The sequence below is a fragment of the Manis javanica genome, chromosome 5, assembly GCF_040802235.1.
Source record: "Manis javanica isolate MJ-LG chromosome 5, MJ_LKY, whole genome shotgun sequence".
NCBI classification, from domain to species: Eukaryota; Metazoa; Chordata; class Mammalia; order Pholidota; family Manidae; genus Manis; species Manis javanica.
Genome location: NC_133160.1, coordinates 107532300 through 107553805, shown reverse-complemented (window position 1 = coordinate 107553805; position 21506 = coordinate 107532300). Strand labels below are relative to the sequence as shown.

The 21506-nt window shown below is 41.0% G+C and overlaps 1 protein-coding gene across 1 annotated transcript in view; it reads right to left on the bottom strand.

Annotated features, from left to right (window-relative positions):
- LOC140849731 (uncharacterized) overlaps positions 1-21506 on the bottom strand; it is a 264604-nt gene that overhangs the window by 65844 nt on the left and 177254 nt on the right. The gene's annotated exons all lie outside the window — the stretch shown is intronic.

Below are 21506 nucleotides of genomic sequence, written 5' to 3'. Positions count from 1 at the left end.
GACCCCTGGGGCCCAGTTTCCCTGAATGTTGTCAATATAGCCTACCTCCCTTGTCCATACCAGCAGCCTCCTTTTTCTATGCCTACTGCCTTCATTTTTTATACTGTCTCCATGGTCTCCTCATCACTGTAGAGTAGGTTAGTAGCAGAGGCTCCAGGCTCAGACCGCCAGGGATTGCATCCTGCTAAATTTGGGCAAGTCACTTCATTCTCTGCTTCCTAACCTGTGAAACAGAGGTAAAAGCATTTTCCCCACAGGGTTATTATGAAAATTAAGTAGCACAATGTATGTAAAGCACTTCCAGCCATGGTCTCTACCACATAGTAAGTGCTGGGTATCAATTACCAACTGCCCTCTTCGACCACCTATATATAACCTAGTTCCTGTTTGTATCACTCCCACAGAATTACTCTCTCAGGGAATGCCTTAACAATCTTTCCCAACCTAACCCAGCCAATTGACTCCTTTCCCCATTCTGTTACTGCAAACATGATGCATCAATTTAGATGACAGCAGCACACTGAGCATTCTTCCACAGGTTGGGATTGCACTTAGGACTTACGTGCAAAAATGCAGAGTACTACACACCACCTGCAAAATTCACAATTTCCTTCCATTGTATTCTAACTTGGTGTGATCTGAAAGTATGCATTTGTAGGAAAAGAAGGGAAGAAATTCCCACCCTATCAATGATGGGGAAAATGCTGCAATATGATTTTCCACCATAATCAATCACTTTCATTGTTTCCCCATCTACACTCTCAAATTTATGAAAAAGATATGTTTTTCATAAGATCCATGTTTCAGCTTTTAGCAGAGAGGAATTTAAGAGAAAAAAAAGTCTTTCCATACAGCACCTTAGTTAACCATCCCCAATTATTCTCCATTAGAGTTTAAGCGATTATTACTGGATTTCCAGTTTAAAGGTGGTAGACAGTTCCAACTTCTCTCATTTTAAAAATCACCCTAATATTCAAGGAAATAAGAATCAGAAATAGAAATTCAATCTTTGATCAGTTTAGAGACAGTTTTAATTATGAGCTAAATTATAAGATGGCACATAGCAATAGGGAAGTCAATGACTTGACAGAGAAAAGGAAGGATGGATACATCTAAGAGCTTACAAAGGAAGATAATGAAGAGAAACAAGTTAAAGGCACCTATAGAATCTGGACAGGCTAGGAGTGCAAGGTCCTCAAGAAGAGGGTGTAGAGCTGGGTCTGACTATTCCTCCCCACCCCTGCAGGAGAAAGTAAAGGTCCAAACTCAAAGACAAAAGGCAAAAGGGAAAGCTGAGATCAGGCATTCAAATGAAAACAGGGAGATTAACTGGAAGTCTACAAACTGAACAAAAAGACTGCCCAGAACACTGAAGGAAACTTCTCTAGAAAAACTGAACCACCCTCAGACACGATACTACAGATTCTGACATTTGAAGGTTCCCGAACTGTCATCCTAATCACCCTACAGTGAAGTCCACCAGGTGCAAATCCCAATGAATAGACACAGAACTTCCAATCAGTTTTTCAAACATGAAAAGATAGCCAAGGACTCCAGTCATTTGAAGAAAGTCTGCAGTATTAAGTGAGACAAGCAAACAAAACTGAGAAAAATAAAAGGAACTCAGAATAAACTGTAAAGACACTCTATTTAATATTCTTGGGGGTTCAGAAACTTTTCTCCCAATATGCCTAAGAATTATGGCATACTCACAGCTAAGTCCCTTCCTCTCCTCTAAAGGGGGCATATTAGTACCTCTATTGGCAGAGGAAGAGAAAACAGGTAGTTAAAATAAATTATTTTAAAAATTATAATAAAATATCTATATAAAAGAATAAGTTTAAAAGTTAAAAATAACTTTTGAACTACATCTATGCATTAAAAACATATTATAAAAACAAAACAGAAAATAATTTTAGATCTTTAAAATATTGCTAAAATTTACAAATAAGAAATACTAAATAGATAGCAAGATAACATTAAGGAATTCACTCAGAAAATAGGACAAAAGGCCAAAGAGATGGAAAATAGGACAAAAACTTGAGAAGGTTAGAGGTTCGACCCAACCAGTAAGAGTTCCAGAAAGAAAACAAAGAAATCATTGATCAAGAAGTTTTCAAAGAAACAATTCAAGGAAATTTACCAGAACTGAAAGACATGACTTTCTTGCTTAAGCAGAATGAATGAAAAAGAAACCAGTGTTGAGGACAGCATTGTAAAATCTGAGAATACCAGAGACAGAGCTCCTAGAGATTTCCAGTAAGGAAAAACTGGTCACAGGCAAAGGACCAGAAGTAAGAAAAGCATCTATCTTCTCAAAAGCAACATTATAAGCTAGGAGCCAATGTAGTCATAGCTTCAAAATTCTGAAAGAAAGTAATTTGCAACCAAGGATTCTAGATTTAGCCAATCTACCAATCAAATGTACAAGCAGAATCAATACTCTTTTCAAACATGTAAAGTCTCAGAAATTTTACCTCCCACGGCTTCTCTGGAAGCTAAGAAAGAGGAAGAAATAAACAAAGAAAAGAACTTAATATGAATCTCGGACACGAGAGAATCAAAGTGCATAGGGCCAAAGCTGGTATAGGGAGAGCCCACCTGGGGTGGTGCAGAGGGGCTGAGGGCTGTGGAGGGTGTGTCTCAAGAAAACAAAACAGGTGGATATGATAGATTATTTTCATAGGTTTGACTATGAGAAAGATTTACAAAGACATTTTACAAAGCTTTTAATTTTATTCTTCTGTATGGGAAGAGTTGGCCCAGAGATCTGAAGGCAGTGAGGCAAATAAAAACAATGAATGAGGCAACTCCAGGAAAAATGAAAGGTTATAAAATAAAGCAAGGGGAATCATAGCCATCTACCTGGCTTAGCAAAATCAAATAATATTTATGTACCAGAAATAATTAAAACCATGAATATAGAATTAACCAAAAATTATGAAATGACCATATTGAAAGATGCAGGAGGTGAGAAGACAGGGTAAAAACTACAAATTCTGGCTTCATAAAATAGGAAGTCAAAGAACAAGAAAAGAGTTTTAAGCAGTTAATTGCCGCTGGAGAATGGCACTGAGGGAGGGAGCAGATGACTGCTAATTTTTATATGTAAGCCTTTTGACTTTTGACTTTTAAAACCAGTGGAGAAAAGAGCAGTGGGTAGTTTGAAAGAAATCCCATAGATAGTCCATCAGATCCCTGTGTCCCACGACCCTGCCCCAAGAGCGGGTTTCCTTTTCCTCGCTTTCACTCCCCACTTTGTTCCTCTCCTGCAACAGAAATAGCTAGTTGGGGAATCGAATTAAGAACATAGGTACCACCATAGAGCAAAAGGTGAGCTCAGAGCCATGGGGAGACAGAGTATTCATGCCCACTGCCCCAGCTCCAGGTCTTGCTGATTTTCCAAGCTTCATGTTGAGACTGTGGAACAATTTCAGAAAGAGGGAATGGGGCACGTGGGAGACAAACCCTGATGACCTTCCTGTAACTGGGATCGCATTTCCCCTCCTCACCCCCATCAAAGCAGGGATGCAGCACACTCTTACCCATCTCTCCCTCATCTTTCCCTTTACCTGCTTCCAAAACATAACTTGTTTGGTTAATTAAAATAATAAAAAGAGCTTACACTGCCTGAACTCTTATTACCACTCAACATTTTATGAAACAAAGTTTCACACATGTCATTTTAGATTTAGTCTGTAACATTTTGATATCTGAAGAGCACAACCCTAAGGAGAAGGGGTTCCAGACTTCCGAAGATTCATGATCCAGCCTAAGGTAAGTCACACACGATTTTACACGGCCTTTCATTTTTTAACCTGGTAAACAAAGAGAGCAAAGGGATATTTAGTTAGGTCTCAGGGCCCCTCCCTCAGACTCCCCTGCCCCCTGCCTTCCTTGCTTCACTCGGAGAAGCTCTGACTTTATTAGACCATGTTGGCTTCTAGTCTAGGCTGTCACCTGAGGCACAGTCAGAAAGGTCAGCAAAGGCCCTTTCCAGCTCCAGCCCTGTGCCGGTGCTGAGGCACAGGCTCCGAGAGCTTCAGCCCAGGCTTGCCTTGTCTCCCATTCACATCTCAGTTCACCATTTCCACCGTGCTGACTTGCATGGTCCACACCCACATGCCTATATTGGAGATGTCTGTCAAGTCCAAATGTCTTAGAATGTCATACAAGGCCTTTCAGTCTGACCTGGCTCAACCTCCCCCTTCTCCTCACATTCTGCCACACTCATTCCTTGTTGTACCATGTTCCTTCACGCCTCAGTGCCTTTGCAGATGCTGTTTTCTCTACCCAGCCTCTGTCTACCAGTGTGTGTTTTGAAAACTCATTTGCATCTTCTAATGGTCAATACAAATGTCACCTCCTTTATGAAGTTTTTCAGACTTCTCCAGGCAGAACTGATTGTTCTTTTAATGTACTCCCTATATTGAAAGCATCAATTACAAAACACAGTTCACTATTTATTCATCTATCTCCTGTGCTTGGTGAACTCCCAAAGGACAGAAACTTACTCATACTGTGTCTCTAACATAGAGAATGGCACATAACTGTTACCCCATTTCCTGAATGACCATGTGAACAGGACAGAAGATCACGGAGGGCAGAGCTAATGCCTGTGCCGTTCCTGGGTGCAGCCCTAGCTCAGCATCACATGTAAGAAGGAATCTCACAAAGGATCTGCAACAGCAACTGTAGCAAATATACCTGATGTCCCGACTGACATTCTTTTAGATTCACCTCTGATTTCAGCCATGTCTGGGGTAGACATTTGTGTGAATCAGATGCACTTTATGGTGGCCACCTCTCTTCTAGTGAAAATGGAACAACAAATGCATGACCCCAAAATCCACTGGTCCTACCTTAGATCAGACCACCCAGAAGGATCCTGCCTGATAGAAGATTAGAATGGTCTCCCATTGGCTTGGATATAGTGTCAACTAAAGTCTACCACTTGCAGGGCTGGGAAGCTATTCTCCAGTATGTATTACATGCACTGAAACAATAGCCATAACATGTATCTTGTGTACTCCAAAGCCAGAAAGCAAAGGTCTGGGCACCAACGGGTGCAGGCATTGGCTGACTCCTCTCATCATCACTCTCAGTGACACAACTGCTTAATTTGGATTTCTTGTTTCCTAATCTTTGCTAGAATAGAGATCCTGGCTCTTGGAAGGCAACACTTCTCCATGAGACACTGACCTAAAGCTGTGAATCTACTTGATTACTCAGGCTCTTGGTGCCAATGGACTCCAGGCAAAAAATGGAGTTTCCATACTGGCAGAAGGACTGACTGTGAGACACCGAGAACACAGGGTCTCTGATGTACAGTGGCTAAAAGGAGGAGTAACTCTGAATGTTCCAGGACTTCCTTGGTATTTCTATATCCACTCATCACAGAGAACAGGCAGGTCAAGGTAGGCAGAGATGAGGGTCTGGGCCACTTAGTGACCACGCAACCTCAGAAGTGCTGTCTGAGGTTGAGGAAAGTCTCGAATGGATAGTAGAAGAGAGAGATGGTGGGTAGAAGTCGTGGCCTCAGGCTGGGCTGCAGCAATGGGCACTGAGAGTTAGTGGCGCTGTTCAATCTTTTTTTCTACAGGAAGGGGTCAGCCTAGTCTTTGAGGAAGCAGTGACAGAATGTAATTAACAAAGAGCATCAGTGGATCTGAGCAGCACCAAGAGCCTAGTACAGCACATAGGGACACTTCTGGCCCCGGGGGCGAACTGCCGTGCAGGTCTCCACCCGCCCCCACCGGCCTGCTCACAGCTTGCCCAAGCGCCGTAGATGGAGCCCCACCCACACCACCACAGGGAGCTCAGCGGCACACCTGCATACGGGCTTTTCCTCCGTTTCCGTCCAAGTCTCTCTATTCCCTCACTCCTGCCTGCTAGGCTCACCTCCAAAATAGCTGCCTTCGCCCAAGTCCTTGTTTTGGGCTCTGTTTACAAAGGAATCCAAGGGAAGATCGTGATCATGTTTAAACTGCAGTTTTCAAATGAGCTTTATAACCTTGCATCTCTCTCCCGATAGAGTGGCTACTTGAGAGAATAATATATACTTCCAGAGCACTTTATTTCTTTTCAATAAATTTCTAAGTGACTGGGTGGTTGTTTTTTCCTGTTTTTTTTTTCATTTTTTGAAACAAATTAGGAAGCTAAGGCTTGGTTAAGTCCCGTGTCTTGCCCGGTGCCAAAGGGTTTGTTAAATGGTGGACACAGAGTACTACGTATTAACATCTACAGCATACATGGGTGCCCCACACATAACTCCCTTTTCGGGTAGTTTATCCATGTCTCAGTAGCTGTAGGTGTTGTGCTAAGAGCTCATAACTACCCATTTCTCCAGAGCACTGCCCTCATGGCAGTTATCTACTTCTAGCGATCCAGGGGCCACCATAGTCAATGACACAGGGGCACCAAATTCTCAAGGTGGAATTTCTCTGTGGTTTCATTCATGCTCCACCGTTTCCCATGGGATCAGGCTGACCCTAGACTTGAGCTGAAACATACCTTCCCCTGCCCTACCCTGTTCCCTGTTTATAGACCCTTTGCTCAATAAATCACTTGCCCATCCCTGTCTCTAGTGAACCTGGCCTAGGATAGGATCTGTTTTATGATACCTAGTCCGGGGGTTTCCCCACTGCAGAATGCCATGTGGTTAAAGAAATGCAGAAAATTCTACATACTAGCCTGTTACTTAATAATGCTGGTAACTCATCCAGGATAGACATTTTCCCTCTGTTCCAGAAAAATCATATAAACTTATTTTACAGTCAGTCTTATAGTAATACTAAGGAGTGTGTCTGCCTCAAATAAGGACAAAGATATTTTCACTTTTACATATAAAGTTCAAATATCTCAATTAATATATATTTAACAGCATCATTTTATACCATATTTTATCATTCACTAATTACAAATGTTACAACTCCAAGTGGACAATAAAGGAACTCACAGAGTAACATAATCAGCATGTCTTACTTTATAGCAGTATATAGAGTAACTCTTCAACTCAGAAGTACCTGCCTACAAAAATGATAGTTTTTACCTCAGTTTTCCCTATTATTCTCTTCCTTGAGGTCCAAAATGAGGTAAATTTTATAAACTTTAATTTTTCAAAAATCCTTGCAAAGACAATGATGCATTCTGTTGGCAGTCATCCCTGAGAACTGATAGCTGTGTTAGTCAGGGTCTAACCAGGAAATCAGATAACACTTTACAGGACAAAAACAGGGACTTTAGTAACGGACAGTTGGTGGCCCCAGTGATGGGAGACAGGTTGAGAAGCCAAACAAGAAAGTGAGCCGCCCAGGGATTAGCAACAGCACAGAGCCACGACCAGCCCTAGGCTAGAGCAATCAGGATAGGAGGAGGAGGCAGCAGGGTTCCCAGCAGAAGGGAGACCCTGGCTTCTTCCACACTCCAACCCTCCAGCGCCCTCCACTGGTTGCCCCTGCCAAAGATCAACTGACAAGGAGGAGCGTGGGAGCCAATCTAGCCTGCCAGGTTTGATCCCCAGTCGCAGGTAGCACAGGACAGGAAGGGCAGGAAGACATGCGCAGGCAAACAGGACGAGCACCCACACACTGACATTCTACACACAGCAACAAAGATCTTCTGAAACAATAAAGGCCCCCATGTGAGAAGCAGCCAGCCAAGATCATTGCCTGGAATTCTAACACCAGAGAACAAAACAAGGGGGAATCTACTCTTTGATTATGCAGCTAATGACATTATAAATCAAAATCAGAGGGAAAGCCCTCTGGCTCTGTAGAGCAGCGCTTGCACATCAGAAAACCTCCTCTCTAACATCCTTAGGAACAGCTTTGGGAACAGACCAGGCAGCTTTGCAAAAAAGTGTATTTCCAATCAGGTTGAAGAAAAATGTATCGAGGTTTCTATTGTTGTTTTAAGTCAGCTAACCTCCAAGTCCTTCTATAAAATGTAAATATTTGCTACCTGTCCTCTACATCAGCATAAGCTTAAGGGATTACTAAATTTAATAATATGTTTCCTCATTTTGAGGTGAGAATCAGTATGTGAACACTGAGTATTATAATTACTGCCTGCAATAATACTCATTATTAGAATAAAAGAAAAAGTTGATCCAAGCATAAAATCTTTGAAGCAAAAAATTGAACTTAGCAAAGTCTATTGTGCAAACTGAACAAGCACCCATTAACATAATAAATCCAACTATTTCTTTGAATTATTTTTTTCCTGTTTTTTTTATTTCAAAGATAATATAATTAGAATCCAAAGTATAATGAGAAGCTGAGCTATGAATGTATGAATGATTGGGATTTGTGGAAAGCAGAAAACTTGGAAAATGCCAGAAGTGTCATTATCCCATTACCACAAGCATTGTTAGCATATACATACTCAAGTCATGAATCGCCGATGAAGCACCCCAAATGGGAGCCATTACTGAGAGTTCTGCACTACACTGGACAGAAGGTAGACACAGCAGACAGTATCAACTTGACTGTAAGTCCAAATTAGATCACAACCTTCACGTGCTATAACACGTGATGGGGCAGAGAAGCAGGAAAAGGAATGCATTTGCTCCCCTTCCCACCATACTTCAGGGACTCAGGGGTCTGGGTCCAAGGAAAGCTACCACTGCTTAGGATGCCACAGACTATAAATCAGTTGACTGGATTCCCAATAGATCCCCATCCCCAATTAGAATCATATTTCACAGGCTCCATAAATAGCTCCTAAGGGAAGGAAATGCCTATAGGAATGAGAACTAAAGTTGCATTAAAGAACATTCTTCCTACTTTCTTACTTCAGTCTACTGCCTTATTCTTAAAATGTTTGAATCTAGCAAAATTAATTTTACTTCTGAAGATTAAGACCCATTGGGGTCCCCCAAAACCTGTAATCTGTATCACAATTTGGCACCAAATAATTCCATACTGCTTTATCATTTGGAACTTGTATGTGTGTTGTTCTTGACTCCCAGCAAGGCTGCAAACAAAGAGCCAAGGTCAGATCTCATATTTCCCTGTTATCCAACAGCTCACCTGACCCACCAAGCACCTAGCACACACTCAATAAGTACTTTTGATTCAATTAACTGATTTTAAAATAAAACCCAGACTATCACATTAAAATTGCAGATTACATTCTGGAACACATTTCACCAGTTACTCATTTGGCTGTCTCCCTTATTTCATTCAGGCCCATGGTCCCATAGCAGCCTCTTCTTTGACCATATAATGGAGAACTCTGCTGTTCATCTGCTCTTTCTCTTCTTAGTATCATAGCCACCCAATGTGGTGTTGGATATATCCCCCACTGAATGTGAGCTCCACAGTCTTCTTCACTGCTGTATCCCCAGTGCCTAGAACAGAACCTGGTTCAAAGTGACATTCAACAGGTAAGTGTGGAACAAATCAGTAAGTGAGTGAATTAAATGTATACCTACACATGAAAAATTATACATATAAAAAAACACAAGTAACTGGCCTAGAAAAGGTTTAAAGTACCATTAAAACTCTTACTTTGTTAATTTTTTATTTGGATACCAAATAAATTTGACTCCACTAATTGAGCACTGTAAAAAATTCAAGTGCTGCAAATTTATAAGATTTACCTGCTCTCAAGGCAAGCATCCTGAAGAACTTAGCTTTGGGCATATACATACAACAAAATAAATGATGACTAATGAGTAAAAAGTTGTTAACAGTTTTCAGGTCTCTATGAACCAGGTCTTCCCGTGGCCCCAAGTTCTGGAGCACAGGGAGTTCCCCCTTTCTCCCTAGTAGAGCCATGGGAGGGGTCCTTGTCTGGCCCCCTTTGAATCCTGGCAGTGTCTTGCGGGGAGGGTTCCCTTCCTTCCCTCCCTCTCTGTTTTGTTTTGTTCTTTCCCTTTATTCCTATGAAAAGTTAATCTTTATGAGCTTTTCCTGGTTCGCATATGTTGGGGTGCTTGAGGTGGGCAGGAATGAGAATACGAGTCATGGGGGCAGAGAATACAGTTTGGAATGCCCCAGTCTTAAGTCAGAAAGGAACTGGGAGGCACTGTTCCCGTTTATGCTTAAGTTCCTAGGGGGTGAGGGGGTGGGGGTGTGGGGAGCGGGAATGATGGTTTGGAACTTGGGAACTCTGGTAAGGTGTTATTGGAAGGAAGGGGCAGGAGTTACTAGTTAGCCCCTACTGCCTACCCAATGAGGTTGTGGCCCCTTCCCCTCCACTTTTCTTCACATTTCTTAAAGACATTTTGGTATTTCAAAATCTGTACAGCAAAAGTGACTTTTTTTGTCAAATAAAAATGAGAAATGCAGGGAGAAAAAGTTGTGAACATTTAATCCTTTTATTTGTACTCTGCTGAAATTTAATCTTTTATGAACATAAAGGAGTCTAAGAACAAGAATCTTTTCTTTCAATCTTTAGATTTAAATATTTACTCTGAGTCTCAGCTTTCCCATCTGTAAAACAGGGATACAAAAAAACTAATCCATTGGATTGGTACATGATATAAATGACAAAATACATCTAAAGTGCTTAACACAGTGTCTGCACATAGAAAGCACAAAATAGGTGATAAATAAAAGATCAGTGAGTTCTGGAACCAATGAAAACCCAAGAGAAGGACCTACCCATGATAGTGCAGGTCAAAGAAGCTCCTTGGAAATGATGGCATTGAGTTTTGAAGGATCACTAGGCATCAGTCAAGCCAAAAGACTGGAGGTTGGGAAGGCCCTTTTAGGGTGAAGGAAGAATATTTAGGAATAATCCAAAAAATCTGGTAGTCTTAGGAAGTGTACCGTATTTGCAGAAAATATCTTGAAGGGCTACTCTGCAAGGGAAGGTGGAGACACAAGTGAGGAGACCTCAAAACAAGACTGAAGCTACATGAAATATGAACAAAAACTGCAAGTGGGTGAGAGCAGAGAAGAGAGAGGGTAAAAGAGTGAAAAAACAGACAACCTGGAAACAGTGAAGAACCTACTTATAACTGTTTAGTCTAGAACTGAGCTCCATTTTACATATAATCACAAAGTATGTTTCACTCTTTAAATACTCAATACATTTTCCATAAAGGAAGCTATCATATAAATTTTATGAAGACTGAACTTTGTCTGGAATTTTACAAGAGTTCATCACCATATTAGTTTCCTTCTACTGCTCTAATAAATTACCACAAACTTAGTGGCTGTCAGCAACACCTAATTATTACTGACCATTTTAGAGGGCAAAAGTCTAAAATGGGTCCTGAGGCTGTGTTCCTTCTGAAGGTTTGGAGAAGAATCCCTGTTCTTGCTTCTTCCAGCTGCTAGCAGCTGACCACGTTCTGTGGCTCGTGGCCCTCTTCTTCCCTTGCCACATCTTCTCTGACTCTGACACTCCTGTCTCTCTCTTGTAAGGACCTGGTGTTACTTTGGGCCCACCAGGATAATGCAGTATAATCTTACCATCACAATATCCTAACTTAATCATATCTGCAAAGTCTCTTATGCCACATTAAGGTAACATCTACAGTTTCCAAAGTTTGGGACATGGACATCCTTGAAGAGGCCATTTTTCTGGTTACCACAGTTACCATTTGGGGAAATCATATCACTGACTATAACACTGCTCATGGATTTTGAATGGCTAATATAAATTCCATGTATCACAGTGCATTATTCACTGTCCCATTCTCAATGGCTCTAAAAAGTGGTGAAAATATCCAATGGCCTTCTATGTCTCCAGTACAGTTCTGCCCAAGAATTTATACTTACTTCATTGACTTCCTTAATTTGCTTTCTTTTCCTTCCTCTTTGTACAGTAGTGCAGTTTTTAAGTATGTATACATAGGTTCTATTATCCATATAAATAGTAAAGGAGTCATGACAAAATGTTTGTTAAATATTTACTGCCAAAGGGGATTGTTGGATCTGATACCACTCAGTGAGATGGTTAATCAATGGTTAATGATTACTTCTGTGCTGAGTGGTACTGGAAAATCTACTGTATGCATTTTAAATCTGGTTGTAGCAAGAACAGCAAGTCTTAAGTCGAAGGTAAGGATTCTATAGGGAACAGGCAGTAACGGGAGCAGATGTGCTGATTGAACTGACTTCTCTTACCTCTCAGACACAGTTCCCTCGGTGGCCAGCCTCTCGGCTCCTGACCCTCTGCGCCCAGCCCTGCAGGCGTGGAAGAACTGACAGATGAAGGCGCCCTTGGAGAGTGACGGAGGAATCAGAGACAGCCGGGCTCTTTACAGTTTCATGAAGCGTCGCAAAAGGGAAAACCTGGCTCCACTGATGACTGCTCTTACGTGAAGAGTAATGGCAGTGAGGGGAGGCAGGATGGCCAGGAAAAGGTGTAGGCAGTGAAAGGACAGGAGAACAGGACAACTCAGATAGGGAGGAGAGGACTAAAATTGGGAATGGGGACACACCGAGCTATTTGGGGCTTCGGTGAGCACCTCAGGCATCTATTAAGATATGAATGTGTAAGGAAGGACAGGAGGAGACATAGTAAGGAAGCCAGAAGACAGGCTGGGGTGGCCTCAGACATATGCCCAGAGCCTGCAGCACCACTTCACTACATCCTAGCACCGAGTTATGTGGGTGCCCTTCAGCTGCAGGGCACCCCTGCTCTCCACTCTGAGCTTGAACTGTTTGCTGAAACACTGCTCTTGCCTCTACACCACCACCTATGTGTTCACTGTCTTGGTCTCACTGTCTTTAGGTTTCTGTCTCTCTCACTGTGTACACATGCATTCTGATTCTCTCTTCCTGTGCCTCTCCCCCTCCTCCTCCCTCCTTCTCCTATTCCTCCTTTTCCCTCCTCCTCCCCTATTAGACCTTGGGTTGGATACACACCATCTAGTGCAGGAAAGACAATAAACTGTATCTTCCTATCAAATTAATAGGGGTGGGGGGGACAGGCAAAATAGGTGAAAGGGATAAAGAAGTGCAAACTTCCAATTATAAAATGAATAAGTCACAGGGATGAAAACTACAGCATAGAGAATATAGTTGATAATACTATTAATAGCTTGGAATGGTGACAGATGGTAACTGCACCTATTGTGGTAAGGCATTTGGTAATGTATTTAATTGTCGAATCAGCATGTTGTACACTGAAACCAATGTAATATTGTATATCATCTATACTTCAATTTCTAAAAATATTAATAATTTTTAAAATTCAGCTTCTCCAGGCCAGTCTATTCATGGCTGCTCTGAGGTCATAAACCTGTCCCCAACCCAGTAGGAGCTCCAGGACAATGCGGTCACATAATATCCACAGAGCTTGATAATCTAACCGTGGCTGAGCCATTCCGCAGGAGGAGACAGGGTAGTGTCATGGCTGCAGCACTTCCTGGGGTCAAGCTGCCCACATCCTGGCTCCGGCAGTTATTAGCTCGAACCTGGCAAGTTACTCCCTATCTTTAAGCCTCAGTTTACTCTGTTGTAAAATGCAGAGAAGGATGGTAAATAACAGAATTTATCTCATGGAGTTGTTCTGCATATTTTAAAAAATCTTTTTTAAGCACAAAAAGTTCTTAGATCCATACCTGGCATAAGGGAAGTACTCCTAAATGTTGGAGAAATTTCAGCCTTTTGGCCTACAAAACCATCTCATTCATCATGGATTTTTTTGGCATTAATTTTGGTTTATAAAATATTGCATTAAATTTCTTAAGTATTGCATTAGAGTATTTATCATGACTACTTTGTCTGGTGCCTTCTCAAGCTTTCTGCCTCCCTCCCTCGTCCCGCCCTAGAGCTAGACCTGGTCATGGCAGTTAAGCTGTGGTTTTGGACTCAAGAGCTCAGGCACCAGCCTCCCAGAATCCTAATTTGCATTTTATTTTCGAGATTTCCCATGCTACTCTTCCTTTTGAGGACTATCTTATTTCTCCCTCCTATTTTACCCCATATTTGATAGCATGTTATGATCAAGTTATTGATGTTTGAAAATATTTATGTTTGTAATAATGTCTGAACTTGGATTAGTGTCATTCGATAGGAAGCTACAGTATCCCTGTATGAGATTTCTGTCTTTAGCTTCATCTTAAAGGATAATTATTCTTAGCTTACAGAGAATGCAAAACTGCTGTTCTGTTAGCCCAACAGAAATGTAAGACTCATGAAACTGAATTATCATTTACAAAAAAAATCTTAAATATCCTAATACATTAGAAGGAAATCAGTTTAAACAAACAAACAAACAAAAAAAACCTTTCATGTAATTCTCTGCTGAAGCTTATCATGTTACTAAGAAATTTTGAACTGTAATTAATGACTTGGCTGAGTGTTTGCAAGACACCCTGGGGTTGATCTCAGCTGAAATGTCTCCACAGGGACTTAGAACTTCTCAAGGATAGAAGTAGCACAACATCCCACAGAACTGAGGTAAAAAACTCAAGTACATCTTGGGGCTAGGGAACAGGGGAGGGTATCAGGAAGACAGTGACAGATGTGGTGAACTAGTGGGGCTCTGCTTTGCCCTGTTCAGAGGGGACAGCAGCTGCTCAGCTACAGTTGATTACTGTCACTTGGAAATCTGTGCTAACATTCCAGATATTCCAATTTTTCAGGACAAGCCCAAATTCCAGATATTTATGTGATAACACATTGTAAAATATTGGCTCAATAATTTAAAATATCACTCAAATGGACAAACCACAACTGAGCTATGAATTGCCAATTTCTGCATAGAGAATCAACTTTGTTATATAAAAAAAGACAAAGAGATACATTCTCATTCTTTCCTTCTAAAATCCTACCTATAGCATTTCTGAAGCATGGAAGATTTCAATTTATGCAAATCAAAACACATTCTTTATTTTAGTTAACCTAAAATAAAAGGCCACTTAGAAAAAGCTGTAGACCCAAAATTAAAGTTTTGACCTCAGAACAGTCTGACACAATGGTATCTGGACCAATTCTGAGTTGAAGTACCATGAATTTTTCAAAGCTAGTATTCCCTTCAGTTAAAAGAAATTGCATAGCATTTTAATGCTTTACAGATGCTTTGTAACATTTCCCAGTGAAAACTTCACCTAGTCTCCACCGCCTATTAGACTGAAGTTCATTGGTTCTCCTTGTAGAGTGATCATCATTCTAAACACTTGGTTTAACTCAGGGTAGAAGAGCCCATTAGAGGAGCAACTCAAAGAAACCCACTGAAACTCACAGAACCACAGGGGAATCGGGCAGGGACCATACTTAATATTTAACAAGGAGAGCTACACTCAGAAGCATTATTATTTCTCCTTTGCTCCAGAAATATAAGGCAGATGCTTTGAGCAGTCCAGCTCAGGCCTTACCTCCCACAGGATTTATACGAATGCATTTGTTCTTTGATGAAAGGAATTCTTAACACTGTTGGCCTATACCACCCTTGAAGCTGACTCTTTCGAGTTTGGGATGCTAGGCTGTAACTTCAGCGAATCTGAGCATGCATTCTATCTTTGGAATGTCTCAGGGTATCGGGAAATTAAGAGAGACGACAGAATGAAGGAGACCTCTGGCCTGAGCCATGGGGGAATGAGACACAGAGGGACTATAGGCTTTGGCAAAACTTAGGTTTGCTCTCCACTGAGGCAAGGGAAAAGAAAAGGAGTAAAATGAAAAATGAAATGACTCCAATAGCCATTTAACAAATCCCATCACATTAAAAATCCATAATATTCTCCCACAGGCTCATATTTTCCAAATAATATTCAATATACCACAAATTTAAGAGGAAAACGAGCACTAGACAGATAGTCCCCTGGAGCTCATGACAACAGAATCTGACCTACATTGCTGAAATAGTTTGTCCTTCTGGGTCTTTTGTGGCTAAAATTCAGAAATGAGCTAGCTGTAAAAGTTACTATCAGTGTGTCTGACACACAGCCTTTGATCCTTTGAACAATATTTGCCTCAAACCCTTCCCTCTTTTTAGGAAAATAAAATTGTATTTTTAAAAAAAACAAAACATAAAAATGCTAATTCAGGTGCTGTTGTTTTTTGGTTTTGTGTTCTGAAAAAAATAGTAGGCTCTCCTAGAATCCCTACTGTCCTTAAGTCTAGAGAGATGATCTCAGTCTCTTTGAAATTCACCTTGCTGGTTTTGTCATTATTTTATTCAGGCTGCATCTTCCAGAAAGCCACTGGGCATCTTTCAGAGACCATGAAAAGATAACACAGACAAAGATATTATGGACTCCACTTCAGGGAGTCTGATTTCCTTTCCATCTCCTGTCAGGACATTCAAGGGGAATTGCCACTACCATAGAGTAGTGACTCTTAATTTCCCTTAAGCTAGATTCAGGGTTCAGACCATCCCAGTGATGTATAAGGCTCAAATGACCTTTTCTGATGCCAGCAGGAACACATGAGCAGACAGAATTTAACTCTTGGGTGCTATAAACTCATCTTCTGGTTTCTACTTCTCAACTTGCCAATATCTAGCTGCTACATTAAAACTTCTCTGTATTATTGTTACAAAGTGTTCCTCTCTTACATTCCTCCAAGTGGGGCGCTGATGTTTCTTGGGGACTCTACAGGCTTAATGCAGGAATACATGGCCAAGAACAGGAAGCACACTTGGGAAAATACCCAGGATACTTGAGGACATTCAAGCACAGGCTGTGAGTCATTGGGGGAAGAAAACAAAAAAAAAAAATTGATCCTGCAATGACACTCCTTGGTAGTTACCTAAATGAATGGAAAACTTATGTTCACAAAAAACCCCACACACAAATGTTTATTGCAGCTTTATTCATAATTCCTAAACTTGGAAGCAACTAAGATGTCCTTCAGTAGGTGAATGGATAAAAAAATTGTGATACACCCCGACAATGGAATATTGTTCAGTGCTAGAAACAAAGGAACTCTCAAGCTATGAAAAGACCTGAAGGAACATTAAATGCATATTATTAAGTGAAATAAGCCAGTCTGCAAAGGCTACAGGCTGTATGATTCCAATTCTATGACATTCTGGAAAAGGCAAAACAACAGACTCAGTGGCTGCCAAAGGTTGAGGGTGGCAAGTTGAATAGATGGAACACAGAGGATTTTTAGGGCAGTGGCACTATTCTGTATGATACTATCATGGTGGAACATCATACATTTGTACAACGCCAAGAGTGAACCCTAGTGTACCCTATGGGATCTGGGTGACAATAAGGCATCAGCATAGACTCACGGTTCATAACAAACATACCACTCTGGTGTGGGATGCTGGTAGTGGGGGAGGCTGTTTATGAGTGAGGAATTAGAAAGACAAGAGAAAACTGATAATGGGGCATAAAGATAGAATTAGAAAATGGTAATAATACCACAGGAAATATTCAAGAGCCTTGTTTTAGTCTTTAGCAGAAAAAACTAAAAGTTACTTCTCCAGGGGCCTGAAACTAACACTGGGCTCCATTACTAAGACATGGTTTGCTCAGGTGTAAATGGAGTATGGGGTATTTTTTTAATATGCTTGCTAACATTTAGAAAGCTCTCAGATAGTAGGTGCCAGAGAAAAGGGGGTACAGGAAAGGTAAAAATATTAACAAAACAATTTTTGTTTGGAGGAGGACTTACAGTTCTGTGGGAAAGAGGAACATTACACTCATAAACATGTAAGTTGGTAGGACTGAGGGTGCCGGAAGAGACGATGGGTGCTGAGTATAAAAGTGTCCACTTCAGTGCTCCGAACTGGAGTACTAACTTGGAACCAACCAGTTAATGTTTCCTTCTGAATCAATCCGACAGGTAAATTATGTAATTTTAGAAGCAAGGATCAGATCTTTCTATCAACCCAAAACCATTCCTTGCGTGCTAATGCTAATAATTCCACCCCTTCAACTCAATTTCATTAGCTCTGTCACCTATAAAAATGCAAATACCCTTAGGAGAGATTAGACTTTAAGCCATATAATTCAAGTATAACTTACTGTGAATTTATTTATCAGATCTGAGAAGATGGTTTGATAGAAGAAAGGATACAGTACATTCAAGATCACTAACACCAGAAAGAAATGTTTGGGCAGGAGACAGAATACGTAAAACACTCTGTTAACTATAGGCTTTGGTGATTCAATTTTCTTTCTGATTAGAATAGAATGAAAACAGTGACAACTACTAAGTATTTGCAAAGCAACCAGAACTGACTATGTTATTTTTACTACTAATATTGTTATTAATCTTGAAAAGATAGGGAGTAGAAAGTGGATTTCTTTCTCCTGGGAAGGAGGCAAAAGAATCTTCTCTTTATTTCAGCCTCACTCACTGAAGTTCTACATTGGGGCAACAGAATATTCTTTTGCCAATCTTTGCCCTCTATGGATTTATTTTTCTCTGATTCCTTGAGCTGAGGGATTCAAGATCAGGTTTTGGTATTCCCATGTCCTACAAAATATACCTCCTTAATTTTTATCAGAATTTCTAAAAAGATCAACAAGACCTAGTATGACCTTGACCATATAATTACAACCTTGGGATTCTCATGAGCATCCTGGATGTCACCACTACCATGCCAGCTTCCAAGAACAGCTTCCCCTTAAAAATCTCACCAAAACACATACAAAGCCCTTCCCTTAGTTACCTTAGGGATACTTGGATATATGCCACTTTTAAGCAAAAGCAAAGTAAACATAGAGGGATATAAAGCATAAAAACAACCTGATTTATACAAGAGAGGTTCCTGACCCTAGTGCAATTACCTACTGCTAGGGGCTCTGAGGCCTTGCCCACCCTGGGCTGCCTCCCAATCTATCAACCACACAAAAGTAAAAGGGCCCAAACAGCATCACAGCACCCGCCGGAATCCCGTAACTCTCATATCCCTGCACACCAGGCAACTTCCGGTGTACCCCCAGACACCCAAAGCTTTCAGTGCTGCTGCCTCCCAGCCTCTCCCATCAGTCCCTGGGTCTGGTCTGAGCCATGCCTCTCCGCAGTCACTGAATGTCTGTCAGGAGAGGCAGAAGCCCTATGCTCACTCCTCTCTACCCTACAGTCTCCCTTGGATATTGTTCAACTCTGTAGAAGGCCCAATAGATATTTAGCCCACATGACGGCATTGTATCTATGCAACAGGACACGTACACACCCACACGCTTGTCAAGAACAAGGAGGAGTGAGAGAGAATGAGCAGCTGAGTTGTATCACTCTCTCCCTGGATTGGAAGAACAGTCTCTAGGGCAGGTCTGTTCATCTGTTCATATCACCCCTAATGTCTGCAGAGTCTGCTATGATTAGGTACCCAATATTTTTGCATTAAAAAATGGAAAAATGGATGAATAAATTCGATGATTTCCTCTACTGCTTAAAATCTGACATGAAAGACTAACTCAGTACTCTGGTACAGTCCCTCTTAATTCTAATTTTAAGGACATCATCAATAAAGCCTCCATTGATCAAGCTTTAGCACTGAATTCTCTCTGCTATTCACTTTCCAACATAAACACTTAAATAAGCTAAGCTGGAGAGATAATCACTAAATAAACAACCCACTGGAGACAGGACCACCCCAAGGAAAGGGAGTATTTCCAAAACTACACATAGATTCACTGAGGCTTAATGAGATTCCTATACTCAAACCAAGAAAATGTCATATTTGGCAATTGCTAGTATTTATTAGGAACCTACTATGTGCCAAGAAATATGATAGGCATGTCATTTATATCATTTATTTAATCCTTAGGACAACACTACAATTTAGCAGTTATTATCCTCATTTTGCATATTTTAAAAGCAGGGCTTAGAAAGTGTTCTTTTGCCCAGAGTCACTTGTTCAAGAGGTTAAGAGCATGAACTCTGGGGCAGAGCCAGGCTGTCTAGATTAAAGCTCTGACCCTGCCTCTTCCTAGAGGGTGTTTTATTCCATTTGGACTGCTATAACAAAGTACCACAGATTGTGTAGTTTCTAAACAATAGGAATTTATTTCTCACAGTTTTGGAGGCTAGAAGCCCAAGATGAGGGAGCCTGCAGGGTCGGGTGAGGGTCATGGGATTTTCCCTGTGTCTTTACGTGGTAGAAGCAGCTCAGGGACCTCTGTGGGTCTTTTATGAGTGTTAACCCCATTCTTGAGAGCTCCGCCCTCATGAAGGAAGAACCTCCCAAAGGTCCCACCTCCTAATACCATCACTTCGGTGGTTAGGGTTTGAATTTGGTGGAGATACAAACATTCAGACCACAGCACTGGGCAACCACAGTTTAAAACATTTGTGTCTCACTTTCCTTATATACAAAATGGAGCTAATAACTGCACCAGTTACTAATATTGTCTCCCATCTCTAAACCTATCTTTCTGTAAACTGTTTTGCGATTCCGCACCTCTGACTGCAAATCACATCCCTGCTTAGTCAGCTGGTTGCCCCGTAATAGTCCAGTAGGGAGCGCTAGAGGGACACAGAGCTAGAGGAACAAGAAGGAGCCACCACTTTCCTCCCTGCACTGGTCCTCTGAACTTCCCTCAGCAGCAGCGCCCTCTGTCCTTTCTGCAGAGCCGCTGCACCCAGTTTACACTTAGGTACTTACAGAACCAGACTCGGTGTGGCGGCCAGCACCTTCCCCGCAGAGCCCTGAATTTCAACTCAGTGGGGCCCTTCCTCTAAGTAGCCAAGAAGTTTCAGTAATCCCAACTCTTTCCTTTGTTCCCTCAGCCCTGGGGATGGTACTGCTTCCTGAAACTGCTCCCCCACCCCCATACTCTTTATACTCTTTCCATTACCTAGTTACCATCTTTGCAACAGTTAACAGTTCTTCCTATTAAATTCTCCCTATTCAAATCACTGGTGTAATTTCATTCTCCAGACAGACCCTCAGGGTACGAGAACACTGCCTCAGAGGGCTGGTGAGTAGCAAATGATCTGATCATTCTAAAGTGCTCATAACTGGTCCACAATGTTTGCTGCTTCAGTGTTAGCTATGATGATGTGCTACATGTTGAAACTAGGTTGGAATCCAGGTCTGTCCATCTTCTTCCCAATCAACGTGATGTTTCTCTAACGAAAACAGCTACTATCTACTCAGGCACTGGGCTCAGCACTTTCACAAATGTTACCTCACTTACTCCTTTTAAGCACCTCTTAGATGCTTTGCATTCTTTAATTGTTTTTTTTCTCTAACAATTGACATCAACAAAGGTATTCTGTATTAATCCGACCATTATCCTGAAGGTTAGGCAAGTACTCCAAACAGTTGAAACAATTTCATTAGAAGATAAATTTTTAATATGAACTCCAAATTCTAATGAATCTATTTACATAGTTGCCCTATGTATTACCAGGAATGAACATTCCTGTATAATTAACATTTCTTCATGTATAATTTAAATACATGTAAACCATGTGTGAGGATTAACACTTGGAATTTCAAACTTTCTATTATTTTGTATATCTAAAGTACTGATGAAATATCACAGAATTTTTAAAAATTAAGTGCCCATTTTGTGCTAAGCAGTAGGATATAAGTGCTTTCATACTTAAATGTGAATATAAAATGTTATCTCATTTTATCCTTAAACTATACCACACTGTTAGGTACAATCATGTTCTTCAGACAAATTT